The following is a 15977-nucleotide window of genomic DNA, read 5'->3' on the forward strand; positions in this document are numbered from 1 at the left end:
AGCAAGGATTAGTCCTGAACCGAGGCATATGGTTCAGGTCCTAGCTATGGGGGGAGGCAGCAGGGTCTAAGTAAGGGAATCAGGCTTGGTCGGGGAGTAAATGATTTCACCTTCAGGTATGTTGGGTGTAAGGGGCTCTTGGGCCATGAGGATGTGTCAATGAGGCAGCTTAAAGTTTCAGTGTTTCTCCCAATTCTTTATGTCTTTCATGTAATCTTTAGAAGAGAGAACCCCTCTAAGTCCCATTAAGACAAATGTCCCAACCAGCATGATTGTGACAGATAAAGTTTAGGGTGTCACCTCTTCTATAAAATGATCATGTTAGCAGGAGTCTTAACACCATAGTATAATGGTTCATGTTCCCCACCAACAAAATATGAACACACACACACACACAGATATACTAATACTGTAAAGTATGCAAAATAGATAATATAAGACATCTTCATGTTACATTGGGTCCAAAAGGGAAACATTTTGCAGTAAGGTATGGCTTAGGCTGCCCTTCAAATTCCAAGACTGCCTTCTCTACATTAGTGGCACTGAGTTATTCTCAACATGCTCTTCAAGGCTGCCATTGACCGAATCCATGTTCTTCTCTGCTAGATCATTATTGCCATCTTGGAAGGCATTTAGATTAAACACTAGCTGGATGTTTCCCAGCCCTATCACATCAAGCTTGTGATGTGACATGAAGGCTAAAGAAATGTGGGGTCTACGCGCATCAGACATGAAATAAATGATCACTTAGTCACTCCTCCGTAAGTCACCGTTCATGGGCTCCTTGGTGGGGCCAAATGACTTCTGTGTGTGCTTTGGGAGTCTGGCGAGACCAAGTCGAGTAGAAGAACGTAGATAAACCAGTACCTGTAAGGCTCACTCCCCTGCCTAGTTCGCAAATTGCCATCAGTAACAGGGGTATCTGTGCGATGGCGTGGGGACCCATGCAATAAACCTGGGAGAGCGAGCTCTCACTGTTCCCCTGTTCCTTTAGAAATGAAGTCTTTTTTTTTTTTGACTTGAAAGCAAACATTTATTATTTCACCATTTCTGAAAGTCAGGAAGCAGTTTAGCTTAATGGTAATGACTTGGGGTCGCCATAGGAAATTGACAGCCAAGAAATCAGCTAGAGCTGTGTTCATTTGGGGCTGGAGGGTCCTCTTCCATCCCCACTCACATGAGTGTTGGCTGGACATCTCTGTTACTCACTAAGTGGGTCATTCCACAAAGCAGCCCCGGTGCCCAAGCCTTAGCTTCAGATTGGCCCCAAATCTATTTTTAACCCTGCATGTGAATCAAAGATCACCTGGAATCATGTTCATGCAACAAAGATTATCCTAATCTCAGAACAGCAACAGCACATCATATTTATCATATGTATCATTGACTGAACGTTCCAATTGGAATTCCTGTTGTGGCACAGTGTGTGAAGAACCAGACTGCAGCAGCTTGGGTCACTGTGGTGGTATGGGTTCCAACCCTGGCTTGGGAACTTCCATATGCCATGGGCACAAACATTTAAAAAGAAAGGAAGGAAGGAATAAAGAAGGAGAGAGAGAAAGAAAGCAAGAAAGCAAGGGAAGGAAGGAAGGAAGGAAGGAAGGAAGGAAGGAAGGAAGGAAGGAAGGAAAGAAGGAAGGAAGGAAGGAGGGAGGGGGGAGGGAGGGAGGAAGGAAGGAAGGAAGGAAGGAAGGAAGGAAGGAAGGAAGGAAGGAAGGAGGGATGGAAGGAAAGAAGGAAGGAAGGAGGGAGGGGGAAGGGAGGGAGGAAAGGAAGGAAAGAAGGAAAGAAGGAAGGAAAGAAGGAGGGAGGGAAGGAAAGAAGGAAGGAAGGAGGGAGGGGGGGAGGGAGGGAGGAAGGGAAAGAAGGAAGGAGGGAGGGAAGGAAAGAAGGAAGGAAGGAGGTAGGGGGGGAGGGAGGGAGGAAGGGAAGGAAGGAAGGAAGGAAGGAAGGAAGGAAGGAAGGAAGGAAGAGAGACAATTTCCAGCCGCCATTGACTGGTAATAGTTTGCTAACACTCTGTTTTTTAAAAAACATTCTCCATTGTCTTTTGGGCTCACCCAAGAACAAATGTTGGGTTTAATTACCAGACTTCCCACAGTTGTTGGAGGAAGAAAGACAGCTCAGATGCAAACACATTCTCTCCTTTAGGCCTGTATAGACTCAGCTTAGTTCAGAAGCAGCCTCGGGTGGACACCATCTGATCACCCCTCCCAGATCCCTCCCCTGTGCATTCTTTCCACGCAAAATCCATGAGCTCAAACACTTTCCTCTCCATTTCTATAAATCTTTTTGAGGACTCGCTGTTATATTACACCAGGCAGGTCCTTTCATGAGCATCAAACAGAGCAGGGCAGTCGTCCATCCCAACCGCAACAGCAGACACTACCCAGAAAATTACAAAACTTCAGAATCACCCTGAAAAGATCTGTCAGTTCTGTGAACCACATTGAGTGGTTCTTGGAATTGCTCAAACAGTAAATAAAAACATTCAAAAACACCGATTTCACTAATGATTTTAAACGACAGATTTGACTAATACTAATACGTGGGATCTAATAAAAAATGACATGAAAGAACGTAGTTGCACAACAGAAAGAGACTCAACATTTTCAAAACCAGAGTTACAGTTTCCAAAGAGGAAATGCTGGGGAGAGGCATAAAGTGGGGGCTTGGGACTGACATACACACGCTGCTATATATGGAACGGATGAATACCAAGGACTTACTGTATAGCACAGGGAAATCTACTCAATATTCTGTAGTGACCCACACAGAAGAAGAATCTGAAAAGGAATGGATATGTGTATAACTGATTCACTTTGCTCTATACCTGAAATTAACATGACCTCCTCAGTCAACTATCCTCCAATAAAATTTTTAAAAATACTTGAGAGGAAGGGACAGAAAGCTTTTTAAATAACTCTATTAAAAAACCCTAAAACACAAACACATTCCTTTCAACGCTGATGTCTCTTCATGCTGAAGAAAGATGTGAGAAGAAAAACAGCTTAAACTTTGCAGTTCCCTCCACAGTAGAAAGTACACAGGTAAGGAGAACAGACTTGTGATTGCCAAGTTGGGGGTGGGAAAGGAGTGGGATGGATGGGGAGTTTGGGGTTTAGAAGATGCCAATGATTCCATTTAGAATGGATAAGCAGTGAGGTCCTACTGTACAGCACAGGGAACTATATCTGATCTCCTGAGCTAGACCAGGATGAAAAATAATAGTAAAAAAAAAAAAAAAGAGTATATATTAAAAAAGCAATATGTTAAATAAAACAAGCCAGACAACCCCCGCCCCTCAAAAAAAGGCTTAAGTACACTTTATTCCATACCTGCTCATTGCTACCAAATACAGTGGCTTTTATGCAAACATGACATGAAACCTCATGAAATCTTTTTTTTTTTTTTCTTTCTGATTTACAGGTAAACAATTCTATCACATGCTTAAGACTCGGCAGTTGAATTCTCACTCCTGGCTCACTGAAAAAATTGTTAAAATGTGTGGAATTTGTTTCCCATTAGGGGATCCTCTTTAGCCTTCCAGTGGCTTTGAATCGCATCAATGTAGCCAAGTCTCAAATGTCCACTGCTGATAATCAGTGTGTGAATTATACTGACTGTGGTGGTGTTTTGTCTTCATATCATCCCTGTTAGTCTTTTTGTGGCCTTTCTTTCTTTCTTTCTTTCTTTCTTTCTTTCTTTCTTTCTTTCTTTCTTTCTTTCTTTCTTTCTTTCTTTCTTTCTTTCTTCTTTTTTCTTTCTTTCTTTTTTCTTTCTTTCTTTTTCTTTCTTCTTTCTCTCTCTCTTTCCTTCTTTCTTCTTTCTTGCTGGCTTGAGAGTGCTTTGGTGTCTCCAAGAGAGAATGGAAAACGGAGCAAAAGCAAGTAAAACATGGGACAGTCATTATTTTTAAAGCTTGAGTTCAACAGACATCTAGAGGATCTTGATGTATATCAATGGATGTCAGTTATTCAGGTTTTTCCTGACCACCCCCTGATTCCTGGCTTCCAAAACTGACCTTCTTGCCACGAAATAAGAGTTTCCTGAAGACCTGGCTGAATGCAACAGAAAGACTAGCTTTACCTGAAACTCATGGACTGGTCCATGTATATGATATCCTGTGCTTTCTTACCTGTATCCTCTCTCTTGTATGTGTGTTTCATTAAAGTACAGTTGATTTACAATGCTCTGCCAATTTGTGTTCTATGGCAAAGGGACCCAGTCATATGTATTCTCTTTCTCATACTGTCTTCCATCATGGTCTGTCCCAAGAGACTGGATATAGTTCCCTGTGCTGCACAGTAGGATCTCGTTACTTATCTATTCTAAATGCAATAGTTTGCATCTACTAACCCCAAACTCCCAATTCATCCCACTCCCTCCCCTTTCCCCCTTGCCAACCACAAGTCTGTTCTCTATGTCTATGAGTCTGTTTCAGTTCTGCAGACAGGTTCATTTGTGCCATATTTTAGATTCCACCTATATAAATGATATTATAGGGTATTTGTCTCTTTTGGTATGAGAATCTCTAGTTGCATCCATCTTGCAGCAAATGGCATTATTTTGTTCTTTTCATATGGCTGAGTAGTATTGCATTGTATTTATGTACCGTGGTATTCTTCTTAATCCATTCATCTGTTGATGGACATTTAGGTGGTTTCCATGTCTTGGCTATTGTGAACAGTGCTGCAACAAATAAGGGGGTGCATGTCTCTCTTTGAATGGAAGTTTTGCCCAGATATGTGCCCAGGAGTGGGATGACTGGATCATCGGGTAGTTCTATATTTAGTTTCCTGTGGCAACTCCATACTGTTTGCCATAGTGGTTGCACCAATTTCCATTCTCATCCAGAGTGTAGGAGGGTACCCTTTTTTTCCACACCCAGCCTTTGTAATTTGTTGACTTGTTAATGATGGCGACTCTGACCTGTGTGGTGCCTCATTGAAGTTTTGATAGGCGTTTCTCCAATAATTAGTGATGTTGAGCTGTGTTTTGAAGTGAGGCCCAGAGGTCCTGAGCTCCACAGGGTAACAGACAGAGCCCAGGTTGGGAACAGATCACAAAGGCAAGGCTCTTTCCTCACCTCTGTGTCAGCTCCTTTTGTGAGTGAACAATAGTGCACAGTAAATAGGAGACCAGGGTTAACAACTTGTTTAAAAGTCTCTATTTATGTAACATTTGGTGTGTTGATTTCTCAAACCCTGACGCCTTGACTTAGCCTCGGGATCTATGTTTATTTTTCCTCATCATTATGGTGGTATTTTCATGCATTATTTAATCTATGTTGGCAAAGAGATACTAGAAAACAATCTCGAGAGTGAACTTCTGCTCTGCAAATAATGTACTTCCCTTCAGTGGGCTCCATCAGAAAACGTGCAGAAGAGATTTTGCAAGACGAGGTGTCTTCCATAAGGGGTGCATCTGGGTCTCTGATCAAAAGTTTGTTTTGTGTAAGTTGCCAATTGATTTAGAATTCTCTAGTTTTGCCAGCTGTAGCATGTGAAAATCCTCCCCCAGAGTGAAGAGAAATGCCATTTTAATACACAGACATGATGCTAAATGTTGATTGACACTTAATGATGTTTCCCTTTTTTTCGTAGGCATATGTCAACCTCAACTTTGACTTAAGATACTTTTTTTTTTTTCCAGAGATGCTAAGTGTTTTAAAGTACATCTTTCAGACATGCATTATGAGGGACGCAACTCCTTTTTTTCATTGAAATATTTATGGGTGGAGAAGTCTAAACATTTTTATGAAAGCAATTTAATAGGATATTGAAAAGCTTCCCAGAAAATGAAAGTTGAATAATGAAATAATTATTATTTTTCATCATAGCTTTAATCATAGTTTCTTCTTTTTAATCTTAGAAACTAACATTTGCATAATACTAAGCCATCATTTGAATTGTAATATTGAATGCCCACAGTTACAAATGGGGAAACTGAGGCCGAGAAAGATGAAATCATTTGTCCAAGTTCACAGCTCAACACTGGAGCTACTATTTCTCAGCCCCGAATCTTCACAGAGTCCACTCTTCCGCATCCCTTTTTCTTGCTTTCTCCCCAATGTGAGAAAATTAGGGCCAGTGGTGGACAGAGAGAAATTCTGAGACAATAAAATATCAATTCATACTGAGTGATATTAATGTGAGAGCGAAAGACAAACATCATAGGATTTCACTTATACGTGGAATCTAAAAAAAGATACAAATTAATTTATATGCAGCATGGAAACAGATTCATAGATTTTCAAAAGAAACTTATGGTTACCAAAGGGGGCTAGTAGGGTGAGGGATGGCTTGGGGGTTTGTGGTTGGCATATATACACTGAGGTTTATGGACTGACTGGCCAACAGGGACCTGCTGTAGAGCACAGAGAATTCTACCCTGGATTCTGTGATAATCCATGTGGGAAAAGCATCTGAAAGAGAATGGGTGTGTGTACATGTGTAACTGAATCACTTTGTGGTACTGCAGAAATGATCACAACCTTGTAAATCAACTCGACTTCAACAAAACTTTAAAAAAATGAAAAAAAAAATCAATTCAGATGCCGTGTCTTTCTGTGACCGAGCTCACATGGATTTCACATCTCCTCTTTTCACCAGGCTTTCCGTTTAGAAATATTTGTATAAAGGGTACTTACACGACAGGTTAAAAAAAAATATATATGAAAGCAGCTGCCAAGTCAGTTGCTGATACATTATTTGGAAACCATGAAAATCAACACCACACCTTAGGGAGGCAGGCTGCATCCCAGCCCAGGCTGAAGGGAAGAAGGGACCGCCTTGCTGGCTGCCTGTCTCCTTCCAAGGATAGCATTTGGGTTCATGGGCCAGGTTCAACCAAAGAATAAGCATCCTACACACACACCCCCGCCCCCGTAACTACTCAGTTGTGCTGGTATAGCCAGAATGTAGCCAAACTCTAGATACACAAATGGCATTGATCTGCATAACCCAAATGGGTGCGGCTGTTCCCATAAAACTTTATTTACAAACACAGGTAGCAGCCCAGGGGTCGTGGCTTTCAACCCCATCCAATGTTGTTGCATACGTCGAGTTCCTTCCTCCCCATCTCTGGTGAGTGTTCCACGGCAGGACCACACCGGTTTACTTCTTCATTGGCCAGTGAACAATCACCGGGGTGGCTTCCAGCTCTTGCCTATTAGGAATAAACCTGCCATGAACACTCTTGTATGTGCGTTTTTGTAAAAATGTGTTTTCCTTTCTCTTGGATAAAAAGGCCCAGGAGTGGAATTGCCGGGTCATAGATAGGTTTATTTTGACTTTTATTGTTAAGTAGATGAAAAACTTGAAAGAATGATTTTAAACTACCTTCTAGACCCCAGGGTTAGCATCACCTCTCTTCCTCCAAGAAGAAATGATTATAGCAATGTTCTGCGTGGTTCCTTCTCCCTTGGACACTCCTTTCCATCCACTGCCCTCTACTCCGCTCCATCTCCACATCCCAGTGCTCTCGCCATGCACTCCAGAGTGGCATCCCTTGAGCCCTGTGTCTGCATTTTAGTATAAAATAGTTCTCTCATCTCTACTCACAGATCTCTTTCTTCCTAGAACATACCTGGGTCTTTCAGACTTGAGGTGGAAAGAAACCAAGAGACAGGAGAGGCTACCTTCTCCCTGTGACAGAGGAACCCTCCCTTATCATCTCTTTCTACCCCCCAACGTTTCCCCAGTGCCTCCAATAAACCAGCTTTTTCCAAGGAAGCCTGGAATGTTGCTCCCGGAAGCCTGCCAATTCTTTACCGACCTCTGAAACGCTGCAGGGAATGTGGGCTCTACCAGTTCTGGAGTCACCTCCCCGGAGGTATTTGCAAATGGTTCTCTCCCCCGTGTACCTAGACATCTCGTTCTAATCTCAGCATATAAGTGATTTACCCGTTTTATTGGTCAGATTTGCAATTGCCTCTTTCACTTCTGGTTTATATGTTTGAGGTCCGAGTGTTAAGTTTTATAGGTTAAATATAAAAGACACTCTGTTCCTTCTTGTTTTTCTTGTCCTAAGAGCATGACACTGGAGCGGCAGAACTTAATGAATCAGCTCTTTAGACTGACACCCTTAGCAGCACCTGCTGTCAGCTGGAAGTGACACTGCTATAAACCTCCTACCCCAAAGGCAGGCTGTGTTCACACTGGGGCCTTGTTAACTCACTACCCTTTAAACGGATGATAAACGTCCTTTTTTTAAAATGGGGTGTTTTAGATCAAAACCTGGTTTTCCATGTGTTGATACCTTCTGCACCCTCAGCTCTAAATACCTGTAACGGTAGAAAAGGGATGGTGCCTGGTGGTTTGGGGGGCATCTTTCTATTATAGCTGCAAAGATTGTTCTTGATCATTCTTTTTCAGAACATATGTTCTGTCCATGTTATGTTGATACCAAAAATAAACATGGGAATTTGAGTCTTGCTTAAAAGTCCTGCATGTGCCAGGGAGAGTAATTGTGTTTCCAGCTGGGAAACCAAAGGTCTGTGGTTATGACTGGTCATGACAAGTCCCATGGTTCGACAAGCCAATTGAGGAAGGCGTAGTTATGATAATCCCTATGATTTGACAAGCATTGCCTATCACAAGCCTAAAGGAACTGAGCAGTTGGCTTGACTTGAGGTCTTTTTTCTTAGCTGCAAAATGTGAAATTAGCTTCTTTGTTAGTCCCTTCATGAAACACTGGTAAGAAATGTGTGACAGTTACTTCTTAAGAATCTTCAAAATAAAGTGTGATGATTTTTCGAGAGACACTCTTTTGAGTAAGTCTGGATAAAGACAGCCTGCAAGACAGCTAAGAAGATGCTCTATTTATCCCGAGGCAGAAAAATGACAGTACACCTTATCTTGCTTTGAGAAAATGCTCATGAAAACTCTTTTCATAAAAATGTTATTGTCATACAAACGAGCATGGGACTTGATAAACAAAAGTGCCTCGAATTCTTTCCTTGGTGCTACCCAATCATTTCCAGGATGCATATAGAATTTTATATAGGAAACTCCGTGGAAATACTAAAGAGAGTAGATTTAGTGATTCAATATACGCAGAATTTACTCTGAGCAATTTGCTCAGGAACAGCCATATTTGCTAATCCCAGTCCCCCAAATATCAGATTAGCCCATGCACACGGACATATATAGAATAACTGGCCAATGGGGACCTGCTGTACGGCACAGGGAACTCTAACCAATATTCCGTAATGATCTATGTGGGAAAAGAATCTGAAAGAGAATGGATGTGTGTATATGTGTAACTGAATCACTTTATTGTACTGTAGAAATTATCACAACTTTGTAAATCAGCTATGCCTCAATAAAACCTTAAAACATGAAGAAAAAAAAAAAAAAGAACTGCCATAGTTGGTTAGTATGTTCTCTGTGTCAGGCTCTGGGGTAGATTATTTTATTTAAGCTTCACAAAATCACATCGAGGTTTGTGTTTTCTTATTCATTCAATCTTCGTTGAGCCAACCAACTTTTTTTCCTTCTTATAATGCAGCACCTGTGGCATATGGAAGTTCCCAAGCTAGGTGTTAAATCGGAGCTGAAGCTGCAGCCCAATGCCACAGCCATGGCAATGCCAGATCCAAGCTGAATCTGTGACCTATGCCACAGCCTGCAGCAAGAAGCCAGATCCTTAACCCCCTGCGGGAAGAGAGGGATCGAACCTGCATCTTCACAGAGACAACCTCGAGCCCTTAATTCACTGAGCCACAGTGGGACCTCCCAGTCAATCAATGTTTTTTCTCATTTCCTGCTCTGTCCTAAGCACTGTTCTAGGCCGTTAGTGCACTTCCACATCGGTCAAGAAACAAATCTCTCTGCATTCAAGGAGCTTACATTCTAGTGGTGGAAAAGGGAAAATGCATATTTATAAATCATGTCCTCTATTAGAAGGGACTAATTTCATTTTGTATTTCAAAAGGATTGCTCTCTTTGCCTTATGAAAGCTAGGGATAAGTAGCCAAAGGAAACTAGGGCTGAGAGCAGGTTTGGGGTGAAAAATCTAGGACGCTGTTTTGGAACCTGTTGAAAGTGTGATGTATATTGGGCCTTCCAGGGGCACAGTCATGTATGCAATTGGATGTGTAAGTCTGGAGTGAGGAAGGAGGGCTGGGCTGGAGTTTAATTTTTAGAATCACTAGGATATAGATATTATTCAAAGCCTTTGGGCTGGTGGAGATCAACAAGAGAATCCGACAAAGAGAGAAGATGCCCACGATCTGGGCTTGGAGGGGACGGGGATTGGAAGGAAAAGGGGTGAGGAAGAGGAGGAGGTACCATCGAAGCAGCTGGAAGGGTTGACAAAGGAGGCGAGAGAATAAACCAAGAGGATGATCAAGAAACAAGCTTATTTATAAGACAGAAACAAGCTCACAGAGCTCCAAGCCAATCTTGCGGTTCTCATGGGTGAAAATGTTGGGGGGAAGTCGGGATTGGGAGGGTGGGGATAAAATATACACACTATTATATAAAACAGATGACTAATGAGAACCTACTGTAGCACACAGGGACACTTACTCAACATCTGTAATAACCTGCATGGGAAAAATGAGCGGATATATTTATGCGTATGACTGATACACTTTGCTGTACACCTGAAACAAATACAACATTGTAAGTCAGCCATGTGCCAATCAGATTAAATTTAATAAAAGAAAGTATGGTGGTTGGAATGTCAATTACATGTTGTGACAGATATTATTTATCTATACGTGTGGCTCAAAATGTTTACCAATTTGATTAAATTTCATAGAACTTGGAAGAGGTAGAAACTGGACTTAAAACCAGCTTTTGACTTCAAGTCCAGGTTGTTCCCTCCCAGCCCTGAAAGCCTAGATCAGAAGCAATAGTTTTCATAATTGTTATAAAGCCACAAACACAAACACGAGAGAATGGTGCCTTCTTATTGGCAACAAGAAATGTGTGCCATGTTTAGCCCAGAAAAGTGAGAGCAATCCACTAATTTTTGAGAGTGATCGATTAATGATTACTTAATATGAATACATATGCATTTTTATCATACTTTAAAAAGGTTTCTTGATAGTAGTTTACTGACTATTCTATCTCCTTTTTTTTTTTTTTCCTTTTTATGGCCACCCCTGGGGCATATGGAAGTTCCTGGGCTAGGGGTCGAATCAGAGCTGCAGCTCCTGGTCTATGCCACAGCCATGGCAACACCAGATCCAAGCTGCATCTGCAACCAACGCTGCATCTTGTGGCAATGCCAGATCCTTAACCCACTGAGTGGAGCCTGGTATCAAACCTGCATCTTCACAGATACAACATCAGGTCCTTAACCCACTGAGCCACAATGGGAACTCCTATCTCTATTCAATCAAGACATTTTTAAGAATATATTTTAAGGAGCCTGAAAGCAAAGTTGGAGTTCTCACTATGGCACAGTGGGTTAGGAACCTGACTGCAGTGGCTCGGGTCATTGTGGAGGGGCAGGTTCGATCCCCAGCTGGAGGCAGTGGGTTAAAGGCTCACGTGCTGCCGCAGCTGAATACCTGGCCTGGGAACTTCCATATGCTGCAGGTATAGCCATAAAAAAGAAAAGAAAAAAAAAAGAGACAGCAAAGTATACAAAAGAGAAGAGAGGAGGCAAAAAGATGTAGTAAACAATTTCTGTGGTACACTGATGGAGCTCAGCTTCGGTTAAGTAGGTCCTCTAGCTGAAATACTTGCCTAAAAACAGAAAAGACCTGGGGAACGCTTTTGTCCAGAGGTTATGTAACTGCTCCAGGGACCCACTCAGCAACCAGGAGGAGGAGATCTGAATTTTTAGCATTCCACCGTCTCTTCTCCATTTTAATCAAAGTAGCATCCCTCATGCCTTACGAGGCTTCCTGGTAAGATCTGCTTTAACTGAATGGTCTTACAAACAACTGATGCTAATCCAATTTTTATGTTGCCCCTAAGAAAAACTAAGGATTGGAAAAGTATGTGACTGGTGCATCATTACAGCTACTAAGGCTTTAGCTCAACTTAAATCTTATTCCTGCAGCCCCCAAGCTAATGTGTGTGTGTGTGTGTGTGTGTGTGTGTGTGTGTGTGTGTGTGTGTGTGTGTGTGTGTGTGTGTGTGTTTACACCGTATCCCCATCCTATAATGGAGGAAATATTGTATCATTTATTTTCTTTTACGTGATGCATACAAAATTCCCATGGATTGGCTAAGTAACTGCCATTTTAGATTTTAGGTCAAAGGAGTTCTTGAGTAAACACAGAGGGGAAAGTGCCCAAATTATAAACACTGACTTCTGCACTGCACTGACTAATGAGGCTTTGCTCCCACCGCTGGACAGCATCCTCAAAATTCCACCTCAAAATCGACCTGTGAGGCTCTGGGCGTCCTAGCACCTGGACCAATTTTGCAGTCGAGAGGGTCCGAAGCAGAAATGGAAAACTGTATGTGAATATCGCCACTGGTCCCTCGCAGATGCTTGAAATCTCGAGTTCCTTTTAGTGTCTCCATTGCTTCTGGAAACTGGCTGCTTTTGCGTGCCTACGGTGACGGCGAGTAGCAATGGCTAGTACTTTTCAAGTCTCATTATATGCCAGGCACTGCTCTGTATTTTGTATGTCTTCTTTATTTAAATTCACAATTCCATGCGGTCTTTAAAACCCCATGTAGCTTAATAGGCAAGTTCACTGAAGCCGAGTGTGGAGTAACTTGCCCAAACTCTTATCACTGGATCCAAACCTGATACTCTTAACTCAGGACACCTGACATTTAACCACTACATGCATGTGGGAAGGTAACCAGGTCTGTTCCTCCTTACCAGGTGGCCCATGTTTTCTGAGTTATTCTTTCTAGGGATGATGGTTTTTTTTGTTTTTTTTTTTCATTGGACTGTAAACTTTATTTCCTATTTTCCCTAGGCATTGCATCAGGAAAATAGGTACCCAAATTCTTGCTGTATAAATTCATTATGTGCAAGTTTTTCCTTGACAGTTCAGCTAATCTAAGATACTAACATGAGGGAAGTTATTAATAATGCATAATGGCATGATTTAGAATTCCCCAACTTTGCACTTATATTTATGAACTTTGAAAAGAGAAAATTTACCTGAACCAAATTCTCAATAGCTGTGGAAAATTTAGGCTTTCTAGGAAGATGGAGAACGAATGTATTCTGACTTTGTTATCTCGAATTAGACCATCTGAACAAACGTCACTGCTGTCTGTGAAGATGGGCCTGTCTTCAAAGCATTCAATTTGTAAACCACTCAACTTATTTTCTCGAAGAGCCTATTCCATGACTTTGCCAGTGGGGTGTTTCCTCTACCTAGATGCTCTTCCCTATGGATATCCTGCCCTCTTCATCCTTCTGGATAATCGTCCTTCTCACAGTCTTACTTATGGGATTTCTGTTGGATTAGTCATGGGTTTATAGGATTCTGCCTCATTAGCCAATCAGATTGTGACTGTTGATTGGTTCATGTTGCCTAAATCAACCAGAAGTGTGCCCTAAGATTTTGGAATTTGAAGATATTACGGGTTACTCTGGGCCCCCCTTCTGTTTGCCAAGCTGGGTTGGGCGGGAGGGCGTGTTTTGGTAGCTATGACATCATAACACCTACTGCATCAGAACTCATGTCTCAAAGCATACAGCAGATCTGGAAAGAGAACCCTCAGCAGTAAGAGGAGCTAGAGTCTGTATTCCATCTAGGACCTTAAAATCTTACCCTCATTAAATATCAAGTGCTTTAAGATATCCAAAAACAATCACCGAGTAAGACTGGTCCTTCAAGGCTTTGCTATGATCCATTTTTATATTGGAAATTGCGAAATTTAAAAATACAATGTGTGTGGAGGTGTCAGGCTGGGGTCTGGTGGGATGCAGAGTCCACCTGAGAAAAAAGACAGTGCCACAGAGGGAAACTTCCTAAACTTGGCCCACCAAATGTGTGTCCTAGGATTTTAATGTGTTGTGTGCAAATATATGATAGGTGATTTAAAAGATAAATTAGATGTGTTTAGTACACAGTTAAAATGTATTCATTTTTTGAAAGTTTATATGTTAGAATTGGTTCAAACACATTTTGATAGAGTTCCCTGGTGGTGCAGTGGGTTAAGGATCCTGCATCGTCACTGCTGTGGCTCAGGTCACTGCTGGGTCGTGGCTTCAGTCTCTGGCCCAGGGAGTGAGGGCAACACACAAACAACAACAATAAAAAACACATTTTGAGCCATGTTCTATTGACGAAAACGGGCTCAGGGTTCACTTATTTCGGGGATTTATTTCTTTAGGAACATAACTAAACCTCTGATAAAATTGATTTGTTTTGTGCTAGCCAAGAAGTGAAAGTACAGTATGTGCAAAATCATCTTCCCTGATTTATTTGTTCTTTTTCTCCTCCCTGCTCATCAAAGGGCTCTCATGCCAAGTGCCTAAGTGAATTTTAGTTTCTTCTTCACCATATGCATCCCCAGTTGCCTTCCACCAGGATGGAGGCTGTTCCTTCAGTACCATCATGACGGTCAGGAATCCCTCGTGCTCCAGAGCCCCAGCAGAGCACGTGGAACCCAGGCCACCTGCCCAATGACTGGAAAGCCCAGTCCATTCCATGGAACAAAGAGGCCATGGCAGCAATTTAAAATGTAACTACCAGTGCTCGCTTCAGCAGCACATATACTAAAATTGGAACGATACAGAGAAGATTAGCATGGCCCCTGCGCAAGGATGACACGCAAATTCGTGAAGCGTTCCATATTTTTCGGGAGTTTGGGCTTATCAGACACAACTTAGAATAGATTTACAAGGAGATCCTGCTGAATAGCATTGAGAACTTTGTCTAGATACTCACGTTGCAACAGAAGAAAGGCTGGGGGAAGAATGTAATTGTAATGTATACATGTAAGGATAACCTGACCCCCTTGCTGTACAGTGGGAAAAAAAAATAATAAATAATTTAAAAAAAAATAAAATAAAATTTAACTACCGATTCACTCAGTTGTCTTTGATCCATCAAATATGATATTCCTAGAGCCCAGTGCATAATACCTAGTACATAATTTAGAACAACCTAAATTTACCCATGGTCTTAGCAGAGAATTAGCCCTGTGAGTAAAGAAATGGGAGAGAAGAAGAATTGAGAAGAGAGACAGTGTTTTTGATGAGAGCTTGGCAACTGTGACCATTAAAGCTCCACTAGGAGACCCCTCATCAAGGGTTAATGATGGCGCCATCGTCCCCACACTCTGGGAACAAACCCACCCTGTGACCTACTCCCTCCTCAGATAATAATTGGAAAAAAAATCATGTTTTCTCCCTGGCAACATTGAAAACTGTCTTTTGGAGTTCCTGTCGTGGCTCAGTGGTTAATGAATCCGACTAGGAACCATGAGGTTGTGGGTTCGATTCCTGGCCTTGCTCAGTGGGTTAAGGATCTGGCGTTGCTGTGAGCTGTGGTGTAGGTTGCAGATGTGGCTCAGATCCTGCGTTGCTGTGGCTGTGGTGTAGGCCGGTGGCTACAGCTCTGATTCGACCTCTAGCCTGGGAACCTCCATATGCCGTGGGAGCGGCCCTAGAAAGGGCAAAAAAGAAAAAGAAAAAAGAAAACTGTCTTTCCTGGTTCTGCTTCCCTACCTCAAAGTATGTGAACCTCAAACCACCCCTCCCCATTTAAATTAGACCCCTGAACTGTTGGGCCTTCTACTGACTCAGCCTCCTCCCTTTGAGCTGAATACCTTGCACATCACAGGGCCATTTCTCCAAGCTGTGAACCTTCTCACCCTGGAAAGCTTACTCCCCCCGTATGGGAAGTGGCAGCTGAAAGGCCAGTGCATCCAGGAGAAGGACAGAGAATGGTTGGAACAAGCAATGCAATTTACCATGACTGTCATTGCTTCCAGGTTTTTGCCGTGGCCCAAACTGTGACATACATACATGATGGTAAAGACATGTATTTATACTATTTGCAGTTCAGATATAGCATTACATGATTTTTGGCT

The 15977-nt window shown here is 42.1% G+C and overlaps 1 non-coding gene across 1 annotated transcript; it reads left to right on the forward strand.

The window, feature by feature from the left end:
- The first annotated feature begins 14634 nt into the window (after positions 1-14634).
- On the forward strand, positions 14635-14741 carry LOC125113097 (U6 spliceosomal RNA). Its single transcript, XR_007131328.1, has one exon. It is a non-coding gene; the product is annotated as a U6 spliceosomal RNA (small nuclear RNA).
- The last annotated feature ends 1236 nt before the right edge of the window (positions 14742-15977 follow it).

Source organism: Phacochoerus africanus, chromosome 12 (genome assembly GCF_016906955.1).
Source record: "Phacochoerus africanus isolate WHEZ1 chromosome 12, ROS_Pafr_v1, whole genome shotgun sequence".
NCBI classification, from domain to species: Eukaryota; Metazoa; Chordata; class Mammalia; order Artiodactyla; family Suidae; genus Phacochoerus; species Phacochoerus africanus.